A 14,821-nucleotide genomic window follows, 5' to 3' on the forward strand; every position below is an offset into this window, starting at 1 on the left:
CCTCATAAAAATGGGGAAACCTGGACAGAAAGACATTCACACAGGAGAGGCTATATGGAGACACGCAGGGAGGAGACAGCCATGTGATCGGAGTGATGCATTTAGAAGGCAAAAATTAATAAGGAATGACAGCAAGCATCAGAAGCTAGAAGAGGCAAGGAAGGATTCTCCCCTAAAACCATTAGATAGAGCATGGCCCTGCTGATACATTGATTTCAGACTTCTAGCTTCCAGAACTGTGAGGCAATAAGTTTCTGTTGTTTTAAGCCACTCAGTTTTTGCTGCTTTGTCACAGCAGCCCTAGGAAAGTAATACAGGACATTAGGCACAATTGTTTTCTTCCATGTCCCGGTGAAAGTATTTCAGGAAAGGAGTAAGAAAGATAGATAAAAATAAACATGTTATATTGGGTGAGATGCTCACATTTTATAATTTAAAAATCAACCTCATGTTGCTGGAGCAGCTGCACAATTTCAGAGATGCGAGACCATCCCATTTTGTGCATCCCCTTACACTGATGTGACATGATGAAACTTAGCGCCTTGGTGGTATTTCTGCTACAGAGACTTTCGTCTCTTATGAGTAGGTGGGATACATAAAAGCCCAGATATAATGCGGTGCTTTATCTGTTGTTAAATGATCATGTTTGACAGGGTTGGCACATGCCAGAGAATTTGTACAGGATATAGTACAGGAATCTGATCATAAAATCTCCAACTTAAACATCTTCCATGTATAAGTTGTGTCCCAGAGAATCAACATTAGAAGAAATTATTTTTTGATGATAGGGACTTTAATAGATGTGAAAGGATCTTTAAATTACCCTGTCCAAACCCTTGCTCAACACTGCAGGGCTTTTTATGCAATGGAAATGTAACTTAATTTAACAACCACTGCTCTGACACTTTTCCTCTTAGAACTGCTAGGACCACTGGGCTACACCCATGGATACAACTCCATCCCAGGGTCTGAGGTTGGCTGATTTACTATGGCTCACCTTCGTACTCATCTGGGTCCAGCTTCAAGCCCTGACTTAGTTTAGATTGCACATCCTTAGCTCCATAAAATTTATTTTACTTTCTACTCATTTAATTGTGTCTGAGTCTTCAACCAAACCAAATGAGTTAATAAATAAATGGCAACCAAAGCCTTCTCCTTTCCCTGCTCTGTTGTCTTATCACATCCTGATCACCCCAATCACATTTCAGCTTCAAGTTACCTCCACTACTGTAAGATGAAAAACAAATAGTTTGTCCTCAGTGCCAAATCAATGCTTGATCTGCCTCAAACATTGACTTTCACTTCTTTCATCTCACTTCTTCTAAGAAAATTTACTAAAGATTCCAGTTTTCTTAGTTACAATCTCACTTTTGCACCCTTTCATTGTGTCCTTTTTCTGAAAACCTCCCACTTCCCCTCTTAGAGTTCATATACTTACTGATTAAATGACAATTTAGGCCATTATGATAATAAAAGGAAGAGCACAGATTTCATTCCACTGGGGCTAACTGTTAACTTTATCTTGTTCCAAGACCAGAGGCTTCAGACATATCAATGGTATTTGTACACAGTACCCAGCTAAATATCTGCTATGACTTAATGTAATTCAAGTACCTAATCTAGAAAAAAATATATATATAGGGGATGTCTTTGAGAGAAAACTCACTGTACATTTCAAGCAAGGGAGACACTTTGGAGAGAAGTACACAAAGAGAGGAAGGAGACAGTAATTAAGGTATTTGAATCTTCCAAATCAATCATGGATGTCAATAGGATGACAAATAAAACTGTCAGAACTTCTTTTTATCTACTTTTTCAGAGTAGGTTGTTATATTTAAAGAGATTTTAAAATATATGCAAGTATTTGAAAGGTACCATTATAAAACATTCACGTATATAGGTACATAAATAGTTGTCAAAGCACTTTAATATAGTAAATTTACTGTTCCTTCCATCTAGTCTGAAAACTGTCAGGTGGAAAAACTGTGGCTCCTAAAGAAATAACCTTCCCAAAGTCACATAGAGCCAGAAACTTGTTGAATCAAGATTCAAATTCAGGACATCTGATGACTTAATAAACATTAATTTAGCACCTACTCTGTGCTAGACTTATGCTTGGGGTAGACCAATAATTTTCTTTTTATATCACTATGGCTTTGAAGCCCATGCTATAAATTGAATAAAAAGATAACCTTTTAAAAAGTCATTGTCTCTACTCAATACACTGTACTGACCTATATAGGAAAAGAATCTAAAAAAGAGTGGCTATATGTATATATATAACTGGTTCACTTTGCTGTGTACCTGCAACTGATACAGCAATGTAAATCAAATATACTCCAATAAAAATTATTTTAATTAATTAATTAATAAATAAATAAAATAAAAAGTCATTGTTGAATTGTTATTTCTCTCAAAACAATCTCACAAAATTTTTGGTTTAGGCTTTAGAGTTGTATGAAGCTCAAAAATATAATCCAATAGCATTAAATGACCATTTCTGAACACCTCTGACTATTAATGCATTTATTTGAGGTGTGGAATTATAGCATCTTCTCTATGTCGAGGTATTAATAAACATAAACAACATTACTCTTAAAATGACTTAAACTTAGGAACATCTCTACTTTTCCTGTAGACTCCACCGTCAACCTCATAAATAGATTTTGTAACCCCAAATTTGAGGTGTAAATAAAGTATTCTGTTTTGTTTTGTGTAAACAGTGTCAATAACTGACAGGAGATATATGTCAGTAACTTTCATGTCTTCTAAAGTTAAAAAGAATCGCTTGTTTTCTATGATCCACGTATTCAATAGAATGTATGGGTACAGAATCTCTTAAAATGGAATAAAGCACTTTGCTTGTTAAAATCGAACTGAATATTGTAGGGCATTCAGTATAGCTTTGTAATTTGCCCTCATCAGGGAACTGAGGAAAAAATGTCAACTCTAGGTAATTCCAAATTTTGTTATAACCAAGCCTGCTTTCCTTGCTATTCAGTACTCAAGGCCCTGCTTTTCTATCTTTGTACAAATTATCTGTCCCAGAGACATCCAAAAGCTTTTAATAATCTGTCAGTTGAAACAGTCCATAGATGTTTATTTTTATTAATCCATCCTTTCACTCTAAGCTCCAGTTCACTCACTAAGCTGTTGGCTTTTTAATTCTGTAGTATTCTGGCTTCATAAACCCACTGAGCTTGTGATAACTTTCGGTACCATTCTGCAATCCAAGAGAGTGGATTTGAAATTTGAAAGCTCCCTGGAACTCTAGATAATAATGTAATGGGTAAAGCCAGCTGATTGATCAGGCCAGGCCTTAGTGGGAAGTTACACCTTCATGGACTCACCATGTCCCAGCTTAGCTGGTTCAGATGCTCACTTTTGTCAGTATACCCACGTGTGACCATCCTCTGATTCTCAGTGATCATGTTTAAAAGAGACTGATGTACAAGCCAGAATGCTAATAATTTACAACTAGCTAGGAGAACTTGGCATCTGCTCACCATAGTGCCTTCCAAATAAGTAGGTTTATTCAGATAAATAAATAAAGATCAGGAGGTTGCCTGGTGAATACTGTGTTATAGAAAAGGAGTAGACTACTTTGAAAGAATTTCTGTATCCTAACTGAAAACAACTTGCATCCACTTCAGAGAAAGTTTAGTTTAAAGGAAAGAGATCAATCATTAGAAGTACAAGCTTTCTTGAGGATACCAAAGAGACTAACAAACTCTAACTCATTATCCTTCAATACCCCACCCTTATGTTGCATTTAACATTATATTCCTTCTTTTTCTTTCAAGATACATGTAACATTTATTTTTTGTCATCTGATTTTTTTGAATTTATAATAGGAAACCTCATAAATTTTATAAAGACTTTTTGTCCAAATTATAGCACAAATTACTTATAGGGTTTCTCAAACACCTGATTCCAAATATTAATTCATTTGTCCATTCACTTTTATACATTCATTCATTCAAAAATAGCATAATGTGTCTTGTTAGCTTCAATCAAAGAGACTATATCTTCTCTCTGAACTTTCAATTACTTTATTCAATAACTTCCTTGAATAATTATTAGACCAACTCTTGTAACTCAAGTGTTCACTTTCATTCTTTACAGTGTATTCTGGCCTGGGTCAACTTCAATATTCTAAAAAATACCTAACTTGACTCCAGGTCCCTGTCTTAAAATTTTATATCATGGAGGATGTTTCTGAAAATCTGAGCTCTCAGTTGCCTGTCATTAACAGCAGGAAAATGAATGCTTCAGTAATCCCTCAGAGACAATTCTTATATGGAATATGGAATTCTCTCCTAGCTCTATTCCTAGAGTTAAGCCAAAGAAGTAAATAATATCATGGGGTTAATCAGCTTTGAAGCAGGAGCTATGAATTCCAAAACATGACAGCATACTTCACTATAAAAATCACAGAGAATTTAAGTTTTCTCAAGGATGCAGGATCTGTTTATTCTCCTAATCTTCCTGTCTTTTCTGTTCTCATAATTGTGATTACTTTTAAGCATTATATTAATGTTCTATTTTAATTTATTTTTTTAGGAACATGGAACATATCAAATGACTTTATCTCCTAAAATCATATTGATTCATCATAAATGTAGATAGATCCAAAAAAGTACATATTTGGCCAGTTTTGTACCATTGTTTCAAACAAGATTACCAAAAAGTCAAGTAGGAATGTTTTCTCTTGATCTTGATATGGTTGCAAGCAGATCATCTTCCCCTTTAGAGGTGTTAGAGTATGATTGCTTCCTCTCCTCAGTCTGAAAGTTGAGTCATTGTACTCTCCAAGCCAGGATAAAGAACCAGACATACTGCTGAAGAGAAAATCAAAATTGGCCTAAAAATCAGATGAGCACATTCAAGTATAGTTTGACTGTCACTCTGCACAATATGACATTTAGATTTATGACAGCCCATCAACTTTAGAGATCTGTCATGGTGGTCAGTTTCACACTATGCATTCCTAAGGAGGTTATTGTGATAATGACATCATGAGAGATATAACAACAAATAATTAGTCTGATTATATTGAGATTATATTTTCTAAAAATAATATATATAAACCAATTATATTATATGGTGGGTAGGTATGTTTTGCCTCTTTTAATGAAACATAGTACAGTAATGCATTCATTTATTAATGAAAATAAATTAAGTAATAATCAGCACCACAAAACATTCCTTATTTAGCTCTAAAAATAAGAACCTTAAGCACATTAAAATATGATTCAATTTAGAACATTTTTTCATGTATTTAATTTTTAGAAATAATCTATCTTAAAAATGTAATTTACAAATGAATAGAAAACTACTTGTCTGATATGTTCCTGGTCTAGTTCTCCTTTGTAATCATATAAACCTCTGATTCTTACAGAACAATTAATAATTTTTGTTTGTTTTATATCTTTTGGGGGAAAACATTAGTATTTACAAATACAACTATCAAAATTACAGGTGATAAATATAGCAAAAAGAGAGATTGTTTAGGTTTGCAAAATTCTTGTGAAATATTTTTGTCCCAATTTGTACTAGTCTGGAAGTTCACGTGTCTGACGGAGAAAATCTGCCTACTGAACCTGCTTCAAAAGCGATAACAGAATTATAATCGGATTTTACTAGTGCTCATCATTTATGCCCCAGAAAAATTAGCAGAAGATATGAGGGCATGCCCTCTTTTAAGCTATCTCTGCCTTGTGGTAGATGGGTGCCAGAACACCCCTCTGTGTGTGCCCACAGGAACAAATAATGACAGACTACTTGAATGTTTAAAGAAAGAAATTGATCTTGGCAGGAAGAGAAATTCAGCGAGTATGTTTCATTTTTATTAGCATAGAGAAGATGGCAACTTCTGTCTCAATCTTTGAAAGTGTATTCTAACTGGTTTCAAAAACAAGCCTTCAGAAACCAAAAGTATTCATTTATTTACTGTCTAGTCAATATTCACTTAAGGCCTACTACATGCCAAACACTGGCCTATGCAAAGAGGATAAAATGGTGAATAAAAACAGCCAGGCTAAAAGTACAGTAACCCGAGCATCTCAAAATCATTGCACCTATGAATCAATTTTAGTATTCTTTAGGAATTACTTAACAACTTTGCTTTCTAATTTCGTATTCTAAAAAAGGCCTTGGTTCAAGATTTGTAAGGCCTGAAATCTATGAATGAATATAAACACTAAATGTTCTATATCCTTAGATAAAAGAATATTTTTTTAACAGTGCTGGCGGTGGGAAATAACAGCATTTAGTGGAACTTTAAAATGCATTTTTTGAGTGTTCACAAACTGTAAGAAAATTTGTGTCTAATTTTGAATTATAATAGTAGAGAATTCCAGGTTCAAATTTTGACCTTTTATTTACTATATCACAAATTTATTTTATTTAGTATAGAATCCAGGTAGAGGTTATGTGAAAGGGTTACAGAGTGTGTGAAAGTGAAGCTGACGTAATTTGTGAGCATGAACTCACTAAACATCCAAGGAGCCTGTGTAATGGGGCACACAGGAAGCATGAGTCCATGTTTGTACTCAGTGAAGGAAGATTTCACTCCAGACTCAGTCTGCAAAAAAGTACCCTTTGTATAAAAAGTTGGCAGGAGAGACTCCCTTCCTTTACAGTAGTAAACACAGATCATAGAGGCAGTGAGTAAGAGAGACACAGAGAGCAGAGCAGTAGGAAGATGAAAGTAGAAAGACAAGCTTTTCTTCAGTGGAGGTAACTAGTGCTGTATGTTTTGTGAACATATTAAAGGGAGGCGAAACATTAGCATAGAGTTAATCATAGTCTGTCTTTATATGAATGTTGAACACTTGTATAAACACAGGCTGAGGATTTTCTGCAAATAATAAAAGAAAGCATCAGTGAAGATTATCCTGGGAGAAGAATGGCAAGAGGGTGTCACAAAAACGTAACAGCAGAACATAACAGCAGAACTCGTGTAATTTAGAGAAACTTTCCTAGACCCTCAAAGCAAATAAATGGTTTTCTCTAGTTCCTTAGTGGGGACAGTTGAAATTAACTTCAACATTGTAATTTATTTTCTGAATACAATTATGTTTATGTTACTCATGATCTTATTAAACTGCATAGTATTTTTACTCCATAAGACATTTCAATCATTTTCATAAATATTTTTACTATATTTAAAACATCTCTTTTAAGTAGCTCCAAATTAGTTTTCACTGTTATCTGGGATTCTATGTTATAGAAAAGAAAACAGCATCAGATAGGTAAAATTACATGCATATGTGCATATAGGTTGTGTCAAACAAACAAATAAACCTGCACAAGCAGACTTAAGGACCATCTACAAGGAAACGTTAAATGAATTAGCTACAACTATTGCATGACTATTATGCATCCATAAAGTAGGACAAACTGAAGTAAGAGCAGTCTAGAAGAGTTACTTAGGAAGTACTCACAGGTGGAAAAACAAGGTGCAGAGAGTGAAATTTTTCACATCTTCACATTGTTTACATTTTTGTAAAATGCCCAATGCACCTAAAACCCTTTTTAAGTATATGTACATATATGCACACGTTTGTAAAATATCTGTATAAAATTATATAAGAATGAAGAAAATAGAGAAGTATCCATACTAGGTGGTTAACAGGTTCCTAAGAAAAGGTAGGGACATCCTGATGGTGCTTATTATTATTCCTTTATTTTTAATTTTTTAATTTGAGGTATGATTGACATATAACATTGTATTAGTTACAGGTGTATGACATAATGATTTGATATTTGCATACATTGTGAAATGGTCACCACAGTAAGTCTAGTTAATATCCCTCAGCTTTCATAGTTAAAGAATTTTTTTTTCTTGTCATGAGTACTTTTAGGATCTACTTTCTTAGCAACTTTCAAATAGGCAATACTGTATTATTAACTATAGTCACCATGTTGTACATTATATCCCCATGACATGTTTATATTGTAACTGGAAGTTTTTACCTTTTGACTATCTTCACCCATTTCTCCCCTCCCTGCCCACCCCTCCACCCCCCTGCCCCCCCTAATCTCTGATAACAATCAATCTGTTCTCTGTATCTATGAGCTTAGGTTTTAGTTTTGGTTTCATTTTTGGTTTAGATTTCACATATAAGTGAGATAATACAGTACCTGTCTTTCTCTGTCTGGGGTGTTTCCCTAAGTAAAATACCCTCAAGGTCCATCTGATGGTGCTATTTTTTTTGAAGATAAAAGAAAAGAAAAAGAAAAAGCAAAGTCAAACAAACAAACAAAAAAGGCAAAAGAATAGAAAAATGGTTCTTTAAAAAAAGCAGTTATATATTACAACATTGTTTAGAGATTGATGCATCACTATTGATGTGTCTACGTTCATGAAGAGCTTTAACTAAAATTAAAAAAAGAAGATTGTGATTCATGAGTGATGGAAATATTAAGTGGTACTTCATACAGATCCTCTTTTGGTTCTTGAAATTTGGCGCCACATTACAAAAATATATCCATTCATTTGCATTCATCTACCCTATAGTGTTGACACTTAAATTGGAAATTTAAATGTAATTTGAGATTATTTCCAAAAATAAATTTTCTGGACAATATTATAATACTCCACAGAAAACAATACTATATTTAGATAAATATTTATACATCAACTCAACATTTTCTAAGTCTAATTGTGATAGTTTCTAAAGCATAATTTAAAATAAAAATATACTAGTTTCAATGTTTAAATATTAAATACCTACAAGTATATCATCAGTATTACTATTTAGTATCTGTCTGCATTTGGTAACTTTTAAAATAATTTTGTTTTGCAATGTAGTAATAAAGAACTAATATCTATCTATCTATATATATATATATTTTTTCCTGGATAAAGTTTTATTTAAGTGAAGCACAGATTTACTATTTCACATAAAATACAGGATAATACCTTTTTAATATGATGAATTATTGAAGAATGGGAAAGCAGTTTTATTTTTTCTGGAAGTCCTTTGATATTTTACTTTAATAAAATAAAGTAGGGCTTCCCTGGTGGCGCAGTGGTTGAGAGTCCGCCTGCCAATGCAGGGGACACGGGTTCGTGCCCCGGTCCTGGAAGATCCCACATGCTGTGGAGCGGCTGGGCCCGTAAGCCATGGCCGCTGAGCCTGTGCGTCCGGAGCCTGTGCTCCACAAAGGGAGAGGCCACAACAGTGAGAGGTCCGCGTACCGGAAAAAATAAAAAAAATAAAAATAAAGTATATAGCATTTGTAATTGGCATATTATTTTATATAAAGAATTTTTTAAGAGGTTGAACAATTTCTCAACTCCTAAAAATATAATTATTCTTGTGTGGTATTTTGAATGATTAGCAAACTTTTTTTTTTCCAGTCTATGAAACATGCATTTTGGCCAAGCCCTAGTGATTCAAACTTTTCAATGTCCAAATTAATTATAGGTTCAAGTATGTTTGCAAACTTAAGCTACTATAAGAGTGAAAATTATAGCTTCCTCGAAATCCAATACATTATTGGGAAAAAAATAAGTACTTGGAATAACAACAAAATGTAAACTTCAAATATAAGCATGTATATTGGCCAGACCCCTAAAAAAAGTAAATGAGAAAGCTGAATTATGTCAATGCTTACATATATTTTTAATCAACTTTCAAGTGTTTGATTTTTTTTTGACAGTCTTATCTCCTGATGTTTGAAAAACTTAATAATAGATGACATTTAATGAATGCTTTGCCAGTCACTACTGTTGGTGATTTATATGTCGGAACATATTTAACCCATAGAACAATTCTGTGAAATACAAACTATTAATCATTTTACAAATGAGGAACTAAGACACTAAATTGTTAAGAAATTTAATGGGTATAAAATTCCAGTTATGCTAGATAGATAAGTTCTACAGATCTGCTATAAAACATTGTGCCTGTATTTAACAATGCAGTATCATGCATTTCAAACTTTGCTCAAAGGGTACAGTTTATGTTAAGTGCCCTTACCACAAAAACAGAAAACAAAACAAAAAGAAAAACAGAGGGACGTCAGGAAACTCTGGGAGGTGTTGGATATGACTATAATGTTGTTTGGGGTGATGGTATCACAGATGCTTGCCAATGTTCAAATTGTACAAATTAAATATGTGCAGTTCTTTGTGTATGACATACCTTCTTTAAGCTGTTTGAAAAAGAAAAGAAATTTGTCTAGGTCACTCAGCCAGGATCTGTAGAGCTGTGTTCCAGACCAGACAGATCACACTCTGCCATTACACTAGGGTTTCTCAACCTCACCTCTACTGATATTTTGGGTCAAATAACTTTTTGTTGTAGGGAAATTTCCTGTGCCTTGTAGGGTGTTTAGCAACATCCTTGTCCTATACTCACGAGATGCCACCCATGAATCATGGCAATCAACAATGTCTCCAGATATTATCAAACGTTTCCTGGGGACAAGTCTCTCCTAGTTGAGAAACACTGGGTTACACTAATCAGAATATTAAGAGCCCTGATTTATGGGACTTCCCTGGTGGTGCGGTGGTTAAGAATCTGCCTGCTAATGCAGGGGACACGGGTTCGAGCCCTGGTCCAGGAAGATCCCACATGCCGCGGAGCAACTAAATCCATGCGCCACAACTACTGAGCCTGCGCTCTAGAGCCCTCGAGCCACAACTACTGAAGCCCACGTGCCTAGAGCCCGTGCTCCAAACAAGAGAAGCCACCGCAATGAGAAGCCCGCACACCGCAGTAAAGAGTAGCCCTCGCTCGCCACAACTAGAGAAAGCCCACACGCAGCAATGAAGACCCGATGCAGTCAAAAATTAAAAATAATTAATTAATTTAAAAAAAAAAAGAGCCCTGACTTAATGGAGGAGAAGACGAAAATAAAGGTTCTGTTTAGAAGGGAGCAGGAGAAATGGGTGTTAGGTAATAGATCTATAGTACCCACTACCTATTTGTTATTATTTATTGCCCTTTGTCCTCTACTACAATGAATATTTCTTGAGGCTTTGTTTTACTACTTGCTTCTCTTATTCCTAGGGGGCTATGGATAACAAGTGAGGGCAGGTCATTGCTATTTAAGAACATTTAAAGATATCAAATAGTACCAATGCAGACATGTCCTGATTCTGCACAATTAAGGGTGGGGACGGCAATCACAACTCAGGAAATCTGTGCACGTGGGTACTGACAGTCAGAGCTTCCACATAATGGCCTGACCAAGGGTGAAAAGATAGGGTACTCCTCCCTCCCGCCCTCCCTAAAACATGTTAGGCAAGGTTTAAGTGGAGTTTTTCTGAATATAGACATTTTCTTCTAAGAAGATAAACTGAGGAAGGGAGAAAGTTGAGTAAAAAAGAAAAAACTATATACAAATTGAAAATATTTCATCCGTTCAAAGCTAATTACTTGGCAAAGAATTTAATTTTTGTGCAAAATGACCCCTGCTAATATTTCAGTTTCAGTGTGTGCCTCTACTAACTTGGCCACACGATACAGATCCCACCTCTGCCTTTAAGTAACCATGTCTCAGATCTCTCTTATTTACCACAAGTGAAACAGGTAAAGAGTGATTGTAAAAAAAAAAAAAAAAATCACATTTAACTTTTCATATCTTAATTAAAATGAACATTCACTCTATTAATGTAATAGGAGATAGGTCAAAGTTGACATATAATTCTAAAATTTAGTATAATTCTAACTTCAGAGACCTTTTCTCTTATGAAGGAAAAATTTAGTTTCTACATATAATACGAGTAAAGATTTTAAGAGTTAGTAAATAGATACCATGTTGTTAACATCACCTGTGACATAATAGTAATAAGTGAAGGATGGCATTATATGGATAGCAATAAAAATAATGTAATCATTTAGGGAAAATATCACATCAGTGATCAAATGAACAAAGGCAAATATAATTTATTATTTGCATTTTTACTAAAAGCTATTAAGGCTTCATTGTTTTCCTGTCACTTAAAAGTAGCAAATTTAATTCATATTCCCATTGTATATTGAGGAAAACAAAACCGAATTGTTCATAGAATAAAAACTCCTTTGCTAGCAAAAATATTTTTGGTAATTCTCCTTTTGGCTGACATATGGATTAATTAACTCTGTTTTATTGTATAATAAATTGTTCCTTCAACAAGATACAACTTATAAAAACACATTATTTTTAGTACTATTAATTTTCAGCCAGGAATCTCATCAGTTATTCTGCAGTCTTGATATATAATAAAATTCCCAATTCCTTGTATCTACATGTTCCATGACAATATCATGTACACTGCAGTCCTTTTGGATAACAGTATATCTGAAGGCCAAAAAAAAAAAAAAAATCACCATTTTAGATATTGTGGTATTTAGATATTTGGTAGCAATCTGTGTTTTATAAAGCTTAAAACATAGTAACAGATTCTGGAGAATTAAAGCATTACTAGTGTTTCTGCAGAAAGTCTCCAATAGTTGACATAGACTTAACACCAACACCAATGTATATAATATAGGTACTATTGTTATTATCCCTATTTATCAGTGAGAAAACTGAGGTCCAGATAGTTAAAATGACTGTCCAAGTTCATAGAGCTAAGAAGTGACTGAGATTAGAATCAAGGCAGGTCAAAGTTGACATATAACTCTAAAATATATTATAATTCTGACTCTCATTTCAGAGTCTGTTTCTTAACCATACTGCTATTTTGAATGTACCTAGAGTACCCTATAAGTATTTGTACTCTCCTTCCAAGTCAGTACCACTTTTTTTGGTATCATTTTCTGTTCCAATGGAAACTATTGATAAGAGAATTTTTTCTACCATGCTTGTATAGACAGAGATACGTAAAGCTCTGTTTGGGTAACTATCCCTAAAACTGACATCCTTGAAAATTATGGGATTTTTATCATTTCTCCCTAAGGAAGTATAATCTATGATTTGTGTGCAAGAGTCTCTGAAGCAAATAACATTGCTGACAACTGTGTGGTTTGTCGGTAATACAAATTAAGTAATATTCTCTCACGCTATTTTGAAAGAAATGTGCTGTAAAGCTGAACTGCTCACATTTTTTTAAACATAGTTTTATATTTACATGTAATTTAGTTAAGTTTATGTTTACATTTAAATATTTATTTAAAAATAATTTTTGAAAAAGGTAGATGAGGAAAGGGAGTCAACTAGCCTAATTGTTCTATGTGCCTTTCTTGATAAACAATTGAAATACATTAAAATAAGTTAGCATAAAACAAGTATCATCTCATTTAAGAGATTGTAATCACACTTAGTTAAAACCAATTTGAAGTGAACTGATAATATTTGCATAAGGAACAATTCTGGCAAATACATATTTTTTGGAAAAACCTGATTGATTACCGTAATCTAAACACATAACAGATAAAAGATTGTCTTGATGTATGTGTGGGCTTTACTGAAGAAAATCAATACCTCACCTCCTGCAAAAAAGAGATAGAGAGAGGAGGAGGGAATAGAAAGAGACAGAGAGAGAAAGAGACAGGCAGAGAGAGAGAGAGAGAGAGAGAGAGAGAGAGAGAGGAATTTGTGCCATTCTGTGGGGTAAAGATTTATCATAACAGGATTTGATGGAGAATCTTTCCTGTGTTTCAGTTTCAGTTTTACATATCAGTATAGTAGGTATAATTCATTGTGTCATAAACTTGGTTAAAGCAAAGACTCAAAAATGTGCTTTAAATGTTGGAAAATAGGGGTTTTTTTGTACAAATAAAAATATCTTTACAGTGTTCTGTAATCAGCTCAGCTCTGTATAAATTGAAATACTCTGACTTGTCTCACACCATCAGTCTTTACATATTGCTAAAATTAACCAAAAGAATTTCAATCTATTAAATTGCTTTAAAAATTCTTAGTGAATGCTTCCATATAAACAAGTACTTAATATCTTAACATCCTATTGAACATCTAAATTATATGTGAAAGAATAAATGTAAAAACACTTGCCTTTTCTGAAAAACATTTTTGAAATATTTTAAGCCTATGAATTAGCTAACTTCAAGTTTTATTTCAAAGACTTTTAAAGTCTCAGATAGAGCCAAAATAAGTATTTTGTCTGTGCTGCACTGTTATTCAGCCAGTCCTAAATCAGTCTCTATCTCGACATGATATTCAAAGTTTATTTTTGCAATATAATTAATGTTTCCTAAAATATGGCTTATTCCTTTATATAATCATATATCATGAAAAGCAAATCATGTATTCCAGAATACAATAGATTAATAAAAAAAATTGTCATGGCACAGTTAGCTAAAATACCATCTTAAGGAAAATATTAGTGTTGTTCATCATTATCAAAGAAGGATCATCTGCATAAATTATTTCTCATAAATGCCTGATGCTTTCTCATTTTAAAGGAAAGTCTGAGGTAGAGATGTTCCCTTCCTATTTTGCAAGCAAAATTAATTTGTATACTATCACTCTAAATTTAGCATTGCTGTGTTGTGGTCTTTTGAAAATTTCCTTCTCAATTTTGCAGAATTCATGCAGAATTCAAGCATCTTCATTTGTTTTTTTCTATGCTTGTAAATGATATAGATCATAATATGCCCCTTTATCTTCAAATATTTAAGAAACTTCTAAACTTAAGCCAATATATTCTATATTATGTAAAGTTATTAAAAATCACACACTAATCCTTTTCTAAAATCATGTTTGTAATGTTTCTAAAAGGAATGATTTAAAAACAAAACAAAAGCAAAGCAGACACTTAAACACATTTTTTGAAATCAAGGACTTGTGATCCATGGTAAATATGATATCATATAAGATCAGTTGTTCATGTGAAAAAATATCTAATTCAGCCATCACC

Source organism: Pseudorca crassidens, chromosome 5, assembly GCF_039906515.1.
Source record: "Pseudorca crassidens isolate mPseCra1 chromosome 5, mPseCra1.hap1, whole genome shotgun sequence".
NCBI lineage: Eukaryota > Metazoa > Chordata > Mammalia > Artiodactyla > Delphinidae > Pseudorca > Pseudorca crassidens.